Here is a 13,986-nt window from a genome sequence, read left to right as displayed (position 1 = left end):
CTGTATATTGTCACCCTGTTTATTTAACTTATATGCAGAGTACATCATGAGAAACGCTGGACTGGAAGAAACACAAGCTGGAATCAAGATTGCTGGGAGAAATATCAATAACCTCAGATATGCAGATGACACCACCCTTATAGCAGAAAGTGAGGAGGAACTAAAAAGCCTCTTGATGAAAGTGAAAGTGGAGAGTGAAAAAGTTGGCTTAAAGCTCCACATTCAGAAAACGAAGATCATGGCATCCGGTCCCATCACTTCATGGGAAATAGATGGGGAAACAGTGGAAACAGTGTCAGACTTTATTTTTCTGGGCTCCAAAATCACTGCAGATGGTGACTGCAGCCATGAAATTAAAAGATGCTTATTCCTTGGAAGGAAAGTTATGACCAACCTAGATAGCATATTCAAAAGCAGAGACATTACTTTGCCAACAAAGGTCCCTCTAGTCAAGGCTATGGTTTTTCCTGTGGTCATGTATGGATGGGAGAGTTGGACTGTGAAGAAGGCTGAGCACTGAAGAATTGATGCTTTTGAACTGTGGTGTTGGAGAAGACTCTTGAGAGTCCCTTGGACTGCAAGGAGATCCAACCAGTCCATTGTGAAGGAGATCAGCCCTGGGATTTCTTTGGAAGGAATGATGCTTAAGCTGAAACTCCAGTACTTTGGCCACCTCATGCAAAGGGTTGACTCATTGGAAAAGACTCTGATGCTGAGAAGGATTGGGGGCAGGAGGAAAAGGGAACGACAGAGGACGAGATGGCTGGATGGCATCACTGACTCGATGGACATGAGTCTGAGTGAACTCCGGGAGTTGGTGATGGACAGGGAGGCCTGGCGTGCTGCAATTCATGGGGTCGCAAAGAGTCGGACACAACTGAGGGACTGAACTGACTGATTGACTTTGCAGAGAAAAAGTGTTCAAATTTGATGGAGTCAAACTTATCAATTCTCCCTTCTACAGACTGTACATTTGGTGTCAAGTTTAAGAACTGTTTGCTTGGCGCTAGATCAAAGATTTTCTCCTATTTTTTTTCTTGGTAGAAGTTTTATAATTTTACACCTTATACTTAAATTCATTCAAATTACGTGTTTGTATAAGTTACGATATTTAGGTTGAGATTTTTCTTTTTATTTGTCTATGGATTGCAACTGCTCTAGCACTATTTGTTGAAAAGGTTTCCTTTCCTTCACTGAATGTTTTTTTCACCTTTGTCAAGAATCAGTTGGGCAAATTGGTATGGTTTATTTCTCTTTCTCCATTTTGTTCCATTAGTCTATGTGTCTATCTCTGCTAGTGGCACACAGTTCTGATTATTATGTGTGCATGTTAAGTTGCTTCAGTCGTATCTGACTCTTTGCAGCCCTATGGACTGTAGCCCACCAGACTCCTCTGTTCTTGGGATTCTCCAGGCAAGAATGCTGGAGTGGGTTGCCATGCCCTCCACCAAAGGATATTCCCAACCCATAGACTGAACCTGAGTCTCTTGTGTCTTCAGCATTGTTTGGCAGGTTCTTTATCAATAACACCACCTGGAAGGTCCTAATAAGTCTTAAAATTAGGTGGACTGACTCCTTCTATTTCATTTTTGGTTTCATAATTGTTTCTTCTAGTCTAGTCCCTTTGCCTTTCCAAATATGTTTTTTTAAAATAATAATTTTGTCTGTAATATATTATATATATTTAATTTTGGATATAAAATATTTTGGGGATTTTGATAGCAATTCTGTCAAACCTATGTATAAATTTGGAGAAAATTAACATCTTTACTATGTTGAGTCTCCTAATGAAAATTATACTTCTCTTCATTAATTTAGATTGTCTTTGATTTCTTTCATCAGTTTTGTGTGGACTTTAGTATATAAACCCTCTATATTTTAATGTTTACATCTAAGTATTTCATTTTAATGATTATAAATGGTATTATATTTTTAATTTCAGTGTTCATATGTCCTTTGTACTATATAGAAATACAACTGGTTTTTGTAATCCCCTAACCTTGATGATCTCACTTATTAACCAGTAATGTTTTTGTAGATTTCTTGGAACTTTTTTTGTGTGTATAGACAGTTATGTCATTTGCAAAAGGGAAAGTTCTATATCTTTTTTTCTAATCTGTATGTATTTTATTTCCTTGTCTTATACATGGGCTAAAACTTCTAGTACTGATTTAATAAGAGTAATGAAGCATACATTGTTATTCCCAATCATGGGAGAAAAGCATTCGTGTTTCAACCTTTCTCTATTAAATAGCATTTTCTGTATGGTATTTGTAGATGCTCTTTATCAAGTTGAAGTTGTACTTAGACCACTATTTAGGATATGAAGGTAAATTGCATAATTTACATCCTCAAGGAACTCAAATTTTAATGGAGGAAATAAATGCAAACAGACAACTAAAATACAGTGATGAAAATGTGTAAGGCATTACAGGAACTCAAGGAAATGGCAAATGGTACTGTTTATACTCAGAGAAGGTGATGGCACCCCACTCCAGTACTCTTGCCTGGAAAATCCCATGGGCAGAGGAGGCTGGTAGGCTGCAGTCCATGGGGTCACGAAGAGTCGGACACGACTGAGCAACTTTACTTTCACTTTTCACTTTCATGCATTGGAAAAGGAAATGGCAACCCACTCCAGTGTTATTGCCTTGAGAATCCCAGGGACGGGGGAGCCTGGTGGGCTGCCGTCTATGGGGTCGCACAGAATCAGACACGACTGAAGCCACTTAGCAGCAGCAGCAGCAGCAGTGTTTATACTAGAGTGGAGATAGATATGAAGGTCAAGAAGGATATGTGAAAAGGCCCATGCTTTAGTTGATTTCCCCTCCCAACGTTTTATTATGGCAATTTTCAAATATACAACTAAGTCGAGAGAATTTTAGAGCTTTCACCTCAAGAATCTAGAAAAAGAAAAGCAAAGTAAACCCCAAGTAATCAGAAAGAAGGAAATAATTAAGATTAGAAACAAAAGCAGTAACATTTAAAACATAGACTGAGTCAATGAAACCAAGATCTGGTTCTTTGAAATATCAGTAAATGTGACAAATTTCTAGAAAGACTAACAAAGGAAAAAGAGAGAAGTCACAAATTACCAATATCAGGAATGAAACAGCCTATCAGTACATACCCTGCAGACATCCAAAGAATAATAAAGGAACAACAATATTATGGAACAACTCTATACAGATAAATGTGGGAACTTAACTGACATGGATTATTTCAATGAAAAATACAAATTACCACCACTCACCTAATATGAAATAGATAATTTACATAGACCCATAGCTATTAAAGAAAATGAATTAATGATTTTAAAACTATCGGAAATCTCCAGACCCATATGGTGAATTCTGCAAACTCTTAAATAATTAACACAAATTCTACACAGTCTCGTCCAAAAAATAGAAAGGGAAGAAACAATTTACAATTTATTGAATGAAAAGTATTACCATCATATTGAAACCAGAGAAAGATAATACAAAAAAAAGAAGAAGAAAACTACAAACCAATATCCCTCATGAATATGGACAAAAAATTTCTTACTGTAGTATTAGCAAAAAAAGCTAACAATATATATAAAGGATTACACACAATAACCAAGTAGGATTTATCTCACTGGTGTCTCAATATGTATTTTCTTGAAGAGTAAAGTTTAAGGACCTTCTTAAATATTTATTTTTCTGTTGTAGTGTCTGTCTTTGGTGACTGATTGATAGGAGTTCCTTTTATATTCTGGAAAAAACTCTTTACCATTTAAAGGTGTTACAAATAATTTTTTCCCTGTGACCTGCCATATCCCTCTCTTAATGGTGTCTTTTGTAGAAGAGAAGTGCTTAATTTTAGTGTATTAATAGTATATTGGATTGGCCAAAAAGTTTATTTGAATTTTGCTGTAAGATCTTACAAAAAACCTGAATGAACTTTCAGGCCAACCTAAGAGTTTGATAATCATTTCCCTTACCATCAGTATTTTTTGTATCCTAGTTAAGATTTTTTTTTTCTGTTATTAAGATATGTTCCATTACTATTTTCTAGGCTTTTTTTAAAATTTTGCCTTTATTATTTAATTTGTACTCCCTTGATTCTTGTATGTGGCTTGAAGTAGAGGTATCTTTTTTCAAATTAATATCTAATTGCTCCAGCACAATTTATTGTATATACTACTTTATTCCCGCTGCCTTTCAGGCTTCCTTTGTCATTATATGCATGGGTCTATTTCTGGATTTGCTATACTGTTCTACTAGTCCATTAATCTACCCTGTGACAATTCCACAAAGTCTCTATTTTTTTTCTTAAAAATGGTCTTGCTATCTTTAATCCCTTACATTTCCGTGTAAATTTTTGGATTTTCTTGTCAACTTCCACAAAAAAAAAAAATATATATATATATATGCTTCTGTCACCTGGGTTGAAATTATGTTTAATCATATTTTATCATTTTATTTGGCTTTTCTCTTATTTTTCTCAGTAGTGCTGGCATGTATCTGGAAGTCTTATATATCACTAGATTTATTCTTAGGTATTTAATTTTTTTATGTTATTATAAATGTATCATTAGTCACTTAAATTTTCAATGTCATATTTTCCATATTTTTACCCCATGTGGTGGGTACAGCTACTTTAGATGAAGAAAAGAAAGCTGAAAACAACAACAAATTAAGGAGGTTGATTATCTTATGCAAGGTCACACTTCTAATAATTGGTGGAGTTGGGATTTAAATTCAAGCAATTTGACTGTGGAGCTTATACCCTTAACCACCACCTTGTAAGGTCTCATCGGTCATTGCTTATTTCAGAAATACCAGTGGACTATGATGAGACTGGCCATAGAGAGTCCTACAAAATGCCGTGTAACTCTGGGCATATGTAAGATGGCAGGCACAGAAAAGAAGAAAAGGAAATGCAGCCTTATCGATTTGCTGACAAAATTAAATTCTCAGATTCCCAAGAAAATAGCTTAAAAAAGAAGGATTAAAGGTGATTTTTAAAACCTTATTTTCAACTCTAAGGTTTTTTTTTTTTTTTTTCTTAATGTGAGGTGGAGTAGTACCAACTCAGTAGTACCAGCTCAGGCTCTAATACTTAGATGGATTCTTACTCAGTTAAAAGTCCTGGGTGGCATTTTTCTGGCTTAATGGGAAGCCTGGTGGAGCAACCACAGAGCTTTCAAGGCTGGTCCAGGGCAAAGGGACTCATGGGTTTCTCCACTGCACAAACACTAAATTTGTTTTCCATGGGGTGGCCTGGGGCACAAATGCAGAAACTAAGACCAAGGTGAGAATTCCTCGGGGACACTGCTCATCCTGACGGAATAATACTTCTAAGATTTAGGGAAGTGGAAATACTCCTCTTTTTGCTTTGATTATGGAGAAGATGAGTAGTTTTTATGGTCAGCAACCCTCTTCAAAAGACTGCAGGGCTGCAGCATGGATTTGTTGGTTGGTGAACAGACTGTAGATGCTGCGATTTCTGATGTGTTGATACAGTGGTTGTGGGGATCTGAAGAAACCAGAGCTGAAACAGAGCCCCAGGGGCCCCAGGGGCCCCACAAGAGCCAGGCTGAACCAAATCTGTTTGCTTCTTGTACCAGATGTCTGATCTATGAGAAAGACTAAGTAATGGGTGATGTCAGTTTAGAGAACTGCTCATTGGTCTTCTCCAGTTCTCTGCGTCACTCTCTCACCAATTATGTGAAAACTGCTGCAGGCATATCCCAAACAAAGAGCATTCCATCTGCCCCTCTAGCTTAGCTTCCTGGAAGGCAAGACTGAGACCCTCCAAGGGACAGTAGTGACCCACAAACAAAGGAAAAAAGAGATCTATCTTAAATGAGACTCCCCTACTCCACCATTAGGGAAAGATTGCCACACAGCCAGCCAGTGCTAAGAGAGTGGGAGTTATAGTCCTCAGAACCCGCTGGGGATAAAGACACAAGTTCTATACTCCAGAGATGGAGGTTTGGGGTGATATCTGGATGAAAGAGTAAATTTATTTGCAGAAAACAGAGAATTTCTAGAAAAATATATCAAGTTGAAATTTTATTCTGATATTTACTTATATATCCTGTTCAAGTATTTCCTCCCTCCATTGCCCCCATTGAGACAGAAAAAAACAAAAATAGTCTTTATAGCCTCAGGGAAGGGATAGGAGAGGTTTTAGGGCACATATTAAATAGCTAAAACAGAAACATGAGAGATGTTTTAATGCCCAGAGACTATAAAAAGTAGATGGGAGGAGAAAAGGAGGTTACATCTTTCTGAAAGCATGTCTAAAGACAGACAGGACCCCAGGTAGCCTCACATAGGGTTCCCAGAGTGGCACAGAAGCTAAAGGGGTTTTCTGGACTCTAAGGCCTTGCTTGACTGGATCGATGAGTTTCTTAGAAGCAACTTATGTATCCCTTTCCCTCTGCCTTGTTGCCACATCACTTGGAACATAACCTGTCCCTGGGACATAACATATCCCTGGAGAGGATTATTGAGACAGATGCTAGAATTTCTGAACACGACTCAGTGTAACAGGGTTTAGAAAGTTCTGTTTTATTTCTTGGACCTCTGAGTTTGTGGTCTGAGGCACATTAACTATTATGTTCTATTCTACCATACCTAAAAAGACTAATATTTCCTATAATGTGTCTTTAGGGTACAAATGGGGGTTCCCCGATTAAACAGTTCTGTGGAATATTGTTCAACTGTTCAGTGGTTATTTCTATTGTTCATGAGCAGGTAGTTGTTAAAAGATTAGTACTGGAATTGGCTCGGGTCCATTGCAGACAAACAAAGGCACTGGAAGTTCATAGTCTGAATTCAGAGAAAGCTGGCTATCAGGGCCAGCCATCTCTCCAAAGGCATACTGAGAAGTGGTTCTCAATGGAACCCAAGGAAGTCAGCCAGGACTTCCCCTTCTCCAAGCTGTCAGTTCCCCTGGAAGACTGAAGCTCAAGAGTTGGCCACAATATGTAGATGAGATTGGGGCTCTAACCTCCCAGGGGACCATCACAACACAACACAAACACATTCTTCAGAGGAAGACAATATGATGTCGCTAACCAAGAATCAACACAAAGATACAGCTGAGTCTCATGGACCACCAAAGCCAGAAGCTGATGGGAGGGAGTCCCTCAACTGGGGCTGAGAACAAGTGGAAACTTCCCCAGCAGTTTAGTCATTAAGACTCTGAGCTTCCACTGCAGGGGGACTGGATTCCCTTCCTGGTTGAGGAACCAAGATCCTGCATGTTGCACAGTATGACCAAAAAAGAAAGAAAAATAGAGATGATGAAAATAAGCTGGAACAGAAGTTATAACCACTTGCAAGGCAATGTATTAAGCACCTTCTTTTTTGAGGAAGGAAGGTAGAAAATGGTGTGAAGACAGATTGTGTTTCTTAAAAAATAATTTCATGGTCAAAGACATTTGGGTGCACGCCTGCTCACTCATGTACAACTCTTAATGACCCCATGGACTATTGCTTGCCAGGCTGCTCAGTCCATGGGATACTCCAGGAAAGAATACTGGAGTGGGTTGCCATTTCCTTCTCCAGAGGATCTTCCAACCCAGGTCTCGAACCCACATCACCTGAGTGTCCTGCATTTGCAGGCAGATTCTTTGCCACTGAGCCACCGAGAGCCCCTAAAATGTTTGGGAGACATTATATTAAGCAAACTAAAGCTTCTTTATTGCATTGCTTCTGGGAGCAATTAATCACATGAAAGAAATCCTGAGAAAGGTAATGTTATGCACAATGTACCAAACTCATTTAGCCACCTAATTCTTTTTTCATGCCTGGTATAAAGGTCTAGTGAACTGCTAAACACCTTTTGAGAAATGTTATTTATAGACAGTGAGCAGTAGGGTTGAGGAGGTGTGATGTTTCACAGAATACAAGGGAAATATCCAAGTTCATGCTAAACCTGATTAAAAAGTAATTAGGCAAGTATTTTTCTCTTCACAGCTGAAATGGTAGTAAGTTTCAAAAGGTTGAAAGTCCTTTCATCTGCGTATAGTCTACAAATATTTTAGGTCTTCCGTAGGTTATCAAGTGTTTAAATGACCCTGTTTTCCAGAACAAAACATTCTGGAGAAATATTTCTTTATGAGCCTTTGGGTGCTGTAGAACAAGATAAACAGGTTTCATTGACAGAGATAAAAGGTAACTTTTATTTCAAGAAGTCAGCACATTAAAAAACAAGTATATTTGTTATAAAGAATGTCTAATTGTATTCCAAACTTCAGTTTTACAAATGTATTCACATTTATTTCCCATTGGCTTTTCTACCTTACTGTGAAACACTTTTTTTTTTAAGATTAAAATATTTTGCATAGTCAATTATTCCCCAACATGTTTTTATTTTTAACATTGTTTAAAAATGTGAAGCATTTTTTGTCTTTATTGAATTTGTTACAAGATTGTTTCTGTTTCGGGTTTTGTTTTTTGGTCATGAGGCATGTGGAATCTTAGCTCCCTGACCAGGGATTGAACCCGCACTTCCTGCATTGGAAGGTAAAGTCCTAATCATTGGACCCCCCGGGATGTCCCTCCCCAACGTACTTACACACACAAACATACCCACACACTTATCTCTCTCTCTCTAAAAATCCATATAAGGTCATTTCTTACCATCAAATCCTTTCCTGTTAAGAATCGGTTGTATTCACTAACATGTTTGTCGCCTGGACAAACATATAATTAAAAGTGACCACTTATTAATTATTGGATTCCTGAGAGGGAAGAGTTCATCAGTGTAAAGCCTTCTACTTAATCTGTTGTTATGTACAACTTTGTTGAAAAGACACAAAGTCAAGCTGCAACCATTAATTTGTTCTCATTTCCCGAACTTCTGGGATTCAGTGGAGGTGAAATTCTGTCTGTACAGCACAGTTTTCAATCATGTGCACTTTACTTCTTGTTCCCATCAAAACACACAAAACTCTTCCCAAGGAAAAGTTATTGCTGGAAGGACAAGTCTTCTGGTACTCAATCAGTTTTTATCCGTGAGTGACATGTCACTTTGAAAAATGGTGAACTAAACAATTGCCAAGAATGATAAACGGACCATAACATACACATTGTACATGCTCATCTCTGATTTTCAGGTGAAAATATCAGAGAATAAGATGAGAGAATGTGCAGTGCAGTATAGAGAAGATTGGCAAGTGTCACATCTTATCTTAGGGCAGCATCTCTCCTTTGAAGCACCTCTGTCCCTTCAGATGGCTTCAGCGTCTGAGTCATCTTAATAAACTGAGATGCATTCAACACACAGGAAAGCACAGGATTTCAGGCATGGGACCACCTTCCCACTGTTTCTCAGTCACACCATAAGCATACACAAGGCCCGATCTAGTGGTGGAAAGATGGAAAGGTGTTACACATCTTACTTATCAATTGTCATTTTTTGTGCTTTTCTTTGATTTGTCTGCTAATTTTTATAACTTATTATGGCAGCTACTCAATTATTTCATAGTCAAGAAATAAACTATGACTGGAAAGACAAAACACTAAACAGATCATTAATATCCAAACTGACTACTTATCCCAGCATTGATAGATTTTTTTAATTGACAATTTTAGAGTGGAAAAAAATCAAAGTGGGATGTAACGAGCTGACACATTGAGTAAGTCCCACAAAACAATATGGCCACAAGAAACTCAACACACAAAAATGTCTGTTTCATATGACTTACTCTAATAACAAAGCACACAACCCTTGTCTAAACCAACTTGTTGCTGCCCTTCCAGATCCCAAAGATGAAGAGCCCATGTGTAAATGAAGGAATTCTGAGGGACTTCCTGTAATTGTAAAGCTCTGTAATGCAGAACCATGGTAACAAGGATGATGGTAGCTACCACTGTGTGTGCGTGCACACATGTGCTTAGTCACATCCGACTCTTTGCAACCCCATGACTGTAGCCCCCCAGGCTCCTCTGTTCACGGAATTTTCCAGGCAAGAATTCTAGAACAGGTTACCATTTCCTGCTCCAGAGGATCTTCCCCATCCAGGGATCAAACCTGAGTCTCTTGTATCACCTGCATTGGCAGGCAGATTCCCAGGCCACTACGCCACCTGGGGAGAAGCCCAGCTATCACTTATCACTTACCAAGTGCTACTATATGCAAGGAATCTTTTCTTTTTTATCATATTTAATCTTTACATTTTTACATTTAATATTTTCCATTTTTATTATATTCAATCATTACAAAACATTGGCATATCCATTTTGCCAGTAAAGCTCAAAGACGTTAAATATTTTGCCAATTCACACTAGCAAGGAGGTTGTAGTGGTGATGATTTAGTTTTGCCTAAAATGTGCATATCACAGTTCCTCCTCCTACATTAAGTTTGCCATTATTTTTCAGTTTTTTTCTGAAAGACAATCTGTTCTATTGTGTTTTCAAGGTGTCAACTTGAAGTTAAAAATAATGTCTTCTCATTCACTGCTATAAATGTTAACAGGAAAACAAACAGGCAATAGTTGAAATATGAGTTCAAAACGAAATTAATAGTTGGAAAACTTATCTAACCTAACTAAAATGTAATAGAAAGTGAGAACAGTTTAAATTTCCACTTTACTCCCTGGTTTCCTCTGACTGTGGTTAAAACTGTCACTTGCAATTCTTCAAATGACAAGTAATAGAGACCAGCCTAAATAATCCCCTTTTTCGAAGTACTTTTTAGTATAGATTCTGGTGCGCTTCCTGGTTTTAAAAAAACAAAAACCCTCTAGATGTCAAGGGTAGCCAGGTAGAATGCCTCTTTGAAGTTTACTCTTTTCTTAAGGTTCAGTACTTCATAGAAGCAGCCAGGGATGCTTCTAGGCTTGTACTGTCTGGCCCAAGTGTGATCTGTCAGAGAAAGTGCACATCACAGTTCCTGTAAAAGTGCCGAGGGAAGGAACTACAGAGAGCCACCATACACTTTCCAATCAGACGTATATACACTGCATTATTAACAGATTTACCTCAAGAATCTTGCTGCTGCTGCTAAGTCACTTCAGTCGTGTCCAACTCTGTGCGACCCCATAGATGGCAGTCCACCAGGCTCCCCCATCCCTGGGATTCTCTAGGCAAGAATACTGGAGTGGGTTGCCATTTCCTTCTCCAATGCATGAAAGTGAAAAGTGAAAGTGAAGTCGCTCAGTCGTGTCCGACTCTTAGCGACCCCATGGACTGCAGCCCACCAGGCTCCTCTGTCCATGGGATTTTCCAGGCAAGAGTACTGGAGTGGGGTGCCACTGCCTTCTCCACCCAAGAATCTTACTAAAACATTATATCACATAATTTAAGGAAGCATATGTTCAAAATGTCTATTATCACTTATTCCTCTAAAATATTCTGAGAACTATACATACTATTTGTGTTTCTAGTATAACAATGAAACAATTTAATTTGAATCTTTAATATCCCTCTGATGCCTGTCTTATTTAATGTCATCATCCCCACATTTCATCAATTCTAAAGCACACTCCCACTCATTTTAACATCTCTGAAATCAGGATGCTTCTCATAATTAATGACTTCTAATTGTTGGCCCAGGACACAGTTGTAATATAATTTTCATTACCGGTCCCCGAATGAACATCTTAATTATTCCTCTCAGTAGAGCTGGACAATGGCAATTCCCTGACCTTTTAGTCAAGAAAAATTTTAAGGATCACTTGAAGGCATATAAATCCTAGACATTGTCTAAAAGCCTTCCTTTGACATGCTCTTATAATATCAACAAAATGCCAGCTTCAAAGCTTACAACTTCAAAGAAAATTTCAAAAACAATAGTAGAGGACTCTTGTTGGCCCAGAAGACAATACTGTATGAAAAAAATGAATTTTGACAATTTTGAGTAGAAAAAATGATTTATAAGAGTTAGAATTCTGATTGGGAAAATAGTTTTAGAAATGCCTTAAGCAATCTATTTTGCTTATGTTTTCCTTTTCAGAAGAGTAAACTATGGTTTTTAAGTCTTCTGTCTAAATACATCTGAAGTAACTTTTTCAGTTGCTTCAAAATAAAAAATTATAAGAGATTAGAAAGCATTATGTCATAGTTTAATGAGGGTTTTTTTCCTTCCTTAGTGACAAATCAAATAATGGTGCATTCTACAACCAGAGTGGACATAGACTGGTAATAATCTAAGCTAAAGACAATCAGAGGCTTCCACAACATTTTCACTCCCATTTCACTCTAATTAATTATAAGCTTTATCAACTTTATTTGTGGAATATGATTTTAATCCAGGCATCCTCCCCCATTTCCACTGTTTCTTCCCTAATTATGATGATCATAGTTTCTTCCAAGATTGTTAATAGTGTTTCACAGATCCTGTGGTCTCTGGTCTCTTCCCAGCCCAGTTTGTCCTTCCCAACAACTGAGCAATCCCCGTGAAATACAGTTATATTCAGGTCACTGCTCAAGTTGTTGTTGTTGTTCAGTCACTAAGTCGTGTCCAACTCTTTGTAACCGCATGGACTGCAGCATGCCAGGCTTCCCTGTCCTTCACTGTCTCCTGGAGTTTGCCCAAGTTCATATCTAGTGAATCAGTGATGCTATCCAACCATCTTATCCTCTGCCACCCTCTTCTCCTTTTGCTTTCAATCTTTCCCAGTATCAGGTTGCAACCCCTCAACAGCTCCCCGTGTCCTAAAGCATAGTTAATGAGTGTTCTGTGAAAGCATATATTCTCCCCAGTGTCCATGGCTAATCAATCAAGGTTTTTTTCCCCCTCTCCTTTAGTTTATATACTCAGTAAGGACTGTTGTTTCTACCTTGCCAACCACTAAATTCCATATCCTTAGCATATCACTAACATACAATATGATCTCAATAAATTTTTGGTGAATGAATAAGTAAGTCAAATAAGCTTCATAATTCATCTAAACACCAAACTCCAGGTAGCAACTATCTGTCTCTTGGAGTTGGTGCTTAAAGTTAACAAAGCCTAACCTTCAGAATGAAATACTAAACTCTTTAAAAATAATAATTAAGGTCATTCAAAGTCTATTCCTCTGTTTTTTTTACAGTTTCATCTTTTGTCTCTCTCCATCATGCATCCTTGTACTCCAACTTCATCCATCATACCACTTGACAGTACTTGAATAGTCTTGCCAAAATTCATAACTTCTGCCTCTGTGCTCCCCTCATATTGCAAATTCAACATTATTTCCCTGAGTTAATTGAATGTGTCTGCTTGCCCTTTTAGAAAATGAAGGAATTATGCCATAGTCATTTTTTATGCCCTGAGTGCCTAGCATCATTTCCACCAGAAAAATGTGCTGAAGTGAAATGTTTATGGATGTCTATATTTGTTTCCTAGGGCTGCCATAACAAATCACACAAATTTGGTGACTTAAAACAACAGAAATTTATTCTCTCACAGTTCTGGACGCCAGAAATCTGAAATCAAGTTGTTGGCAGGGCTGTGCTCCTTTCAAAGGATCTAGGGGAGAATCCTTCCTCTCTTAAGAGTTCCTGGTGGCTCCAGATGTTTCTTAGGCTCCATCTTCATTGGCCATCTTGTCTTTTTTTTGTATCTCTCCTCTAAGTATCTCTTTTTGAGATAATTTCATTTGGAAGTTCTTAGTTTAATTACATCTGCAAAAATCCCTTTTCCAAATAAGATTACATTCACAGGTTCTGGAATGTGGATGTATCTTTTTGAGGGCCACCATTCAACCCATTAAATTACTTTCTAGCATATACACTGTCCCCACAAATATTTTTAAGGGTGTGAAATCAATAAAATGTAAAGGTAGATCTTAAAGTGACCACATACAAAAAGACTGCACAGTTTGAATAATACTAATATGTACTCATGCTGTTTAAATCTCAGGCTAGTGTTGACATTGGCATTAAAGGATTTTTATTGATGGTAAAGTTATGGCCATTCTATGGTATCACTAAAATGCAAGTAAGTGATTCTATTACAGACTTTTAAATATAATCTTGTCTCTCAAAGTAAGCATGTGTTTTATTCATGTACTTTCCAAA

Source organism: Bison bison, unplaced genomic scaffold, assembly GCF_000754665.1.
Source record: "Bison bison bison isolate TAMUID 2011002044 unplaced genomic scaffold, Bison_UMD1.0 scf7180017864181, whole genome shotgun sequence".
NCBI classification, from domain to species: Eukaryota; Metazoa; Chordata; class Mammalia; order Artiodactyla; family Bovidae; genus Bison; species Bison bison.
This window is presented reverse-complemented; position numbering follows the sequence as displayed.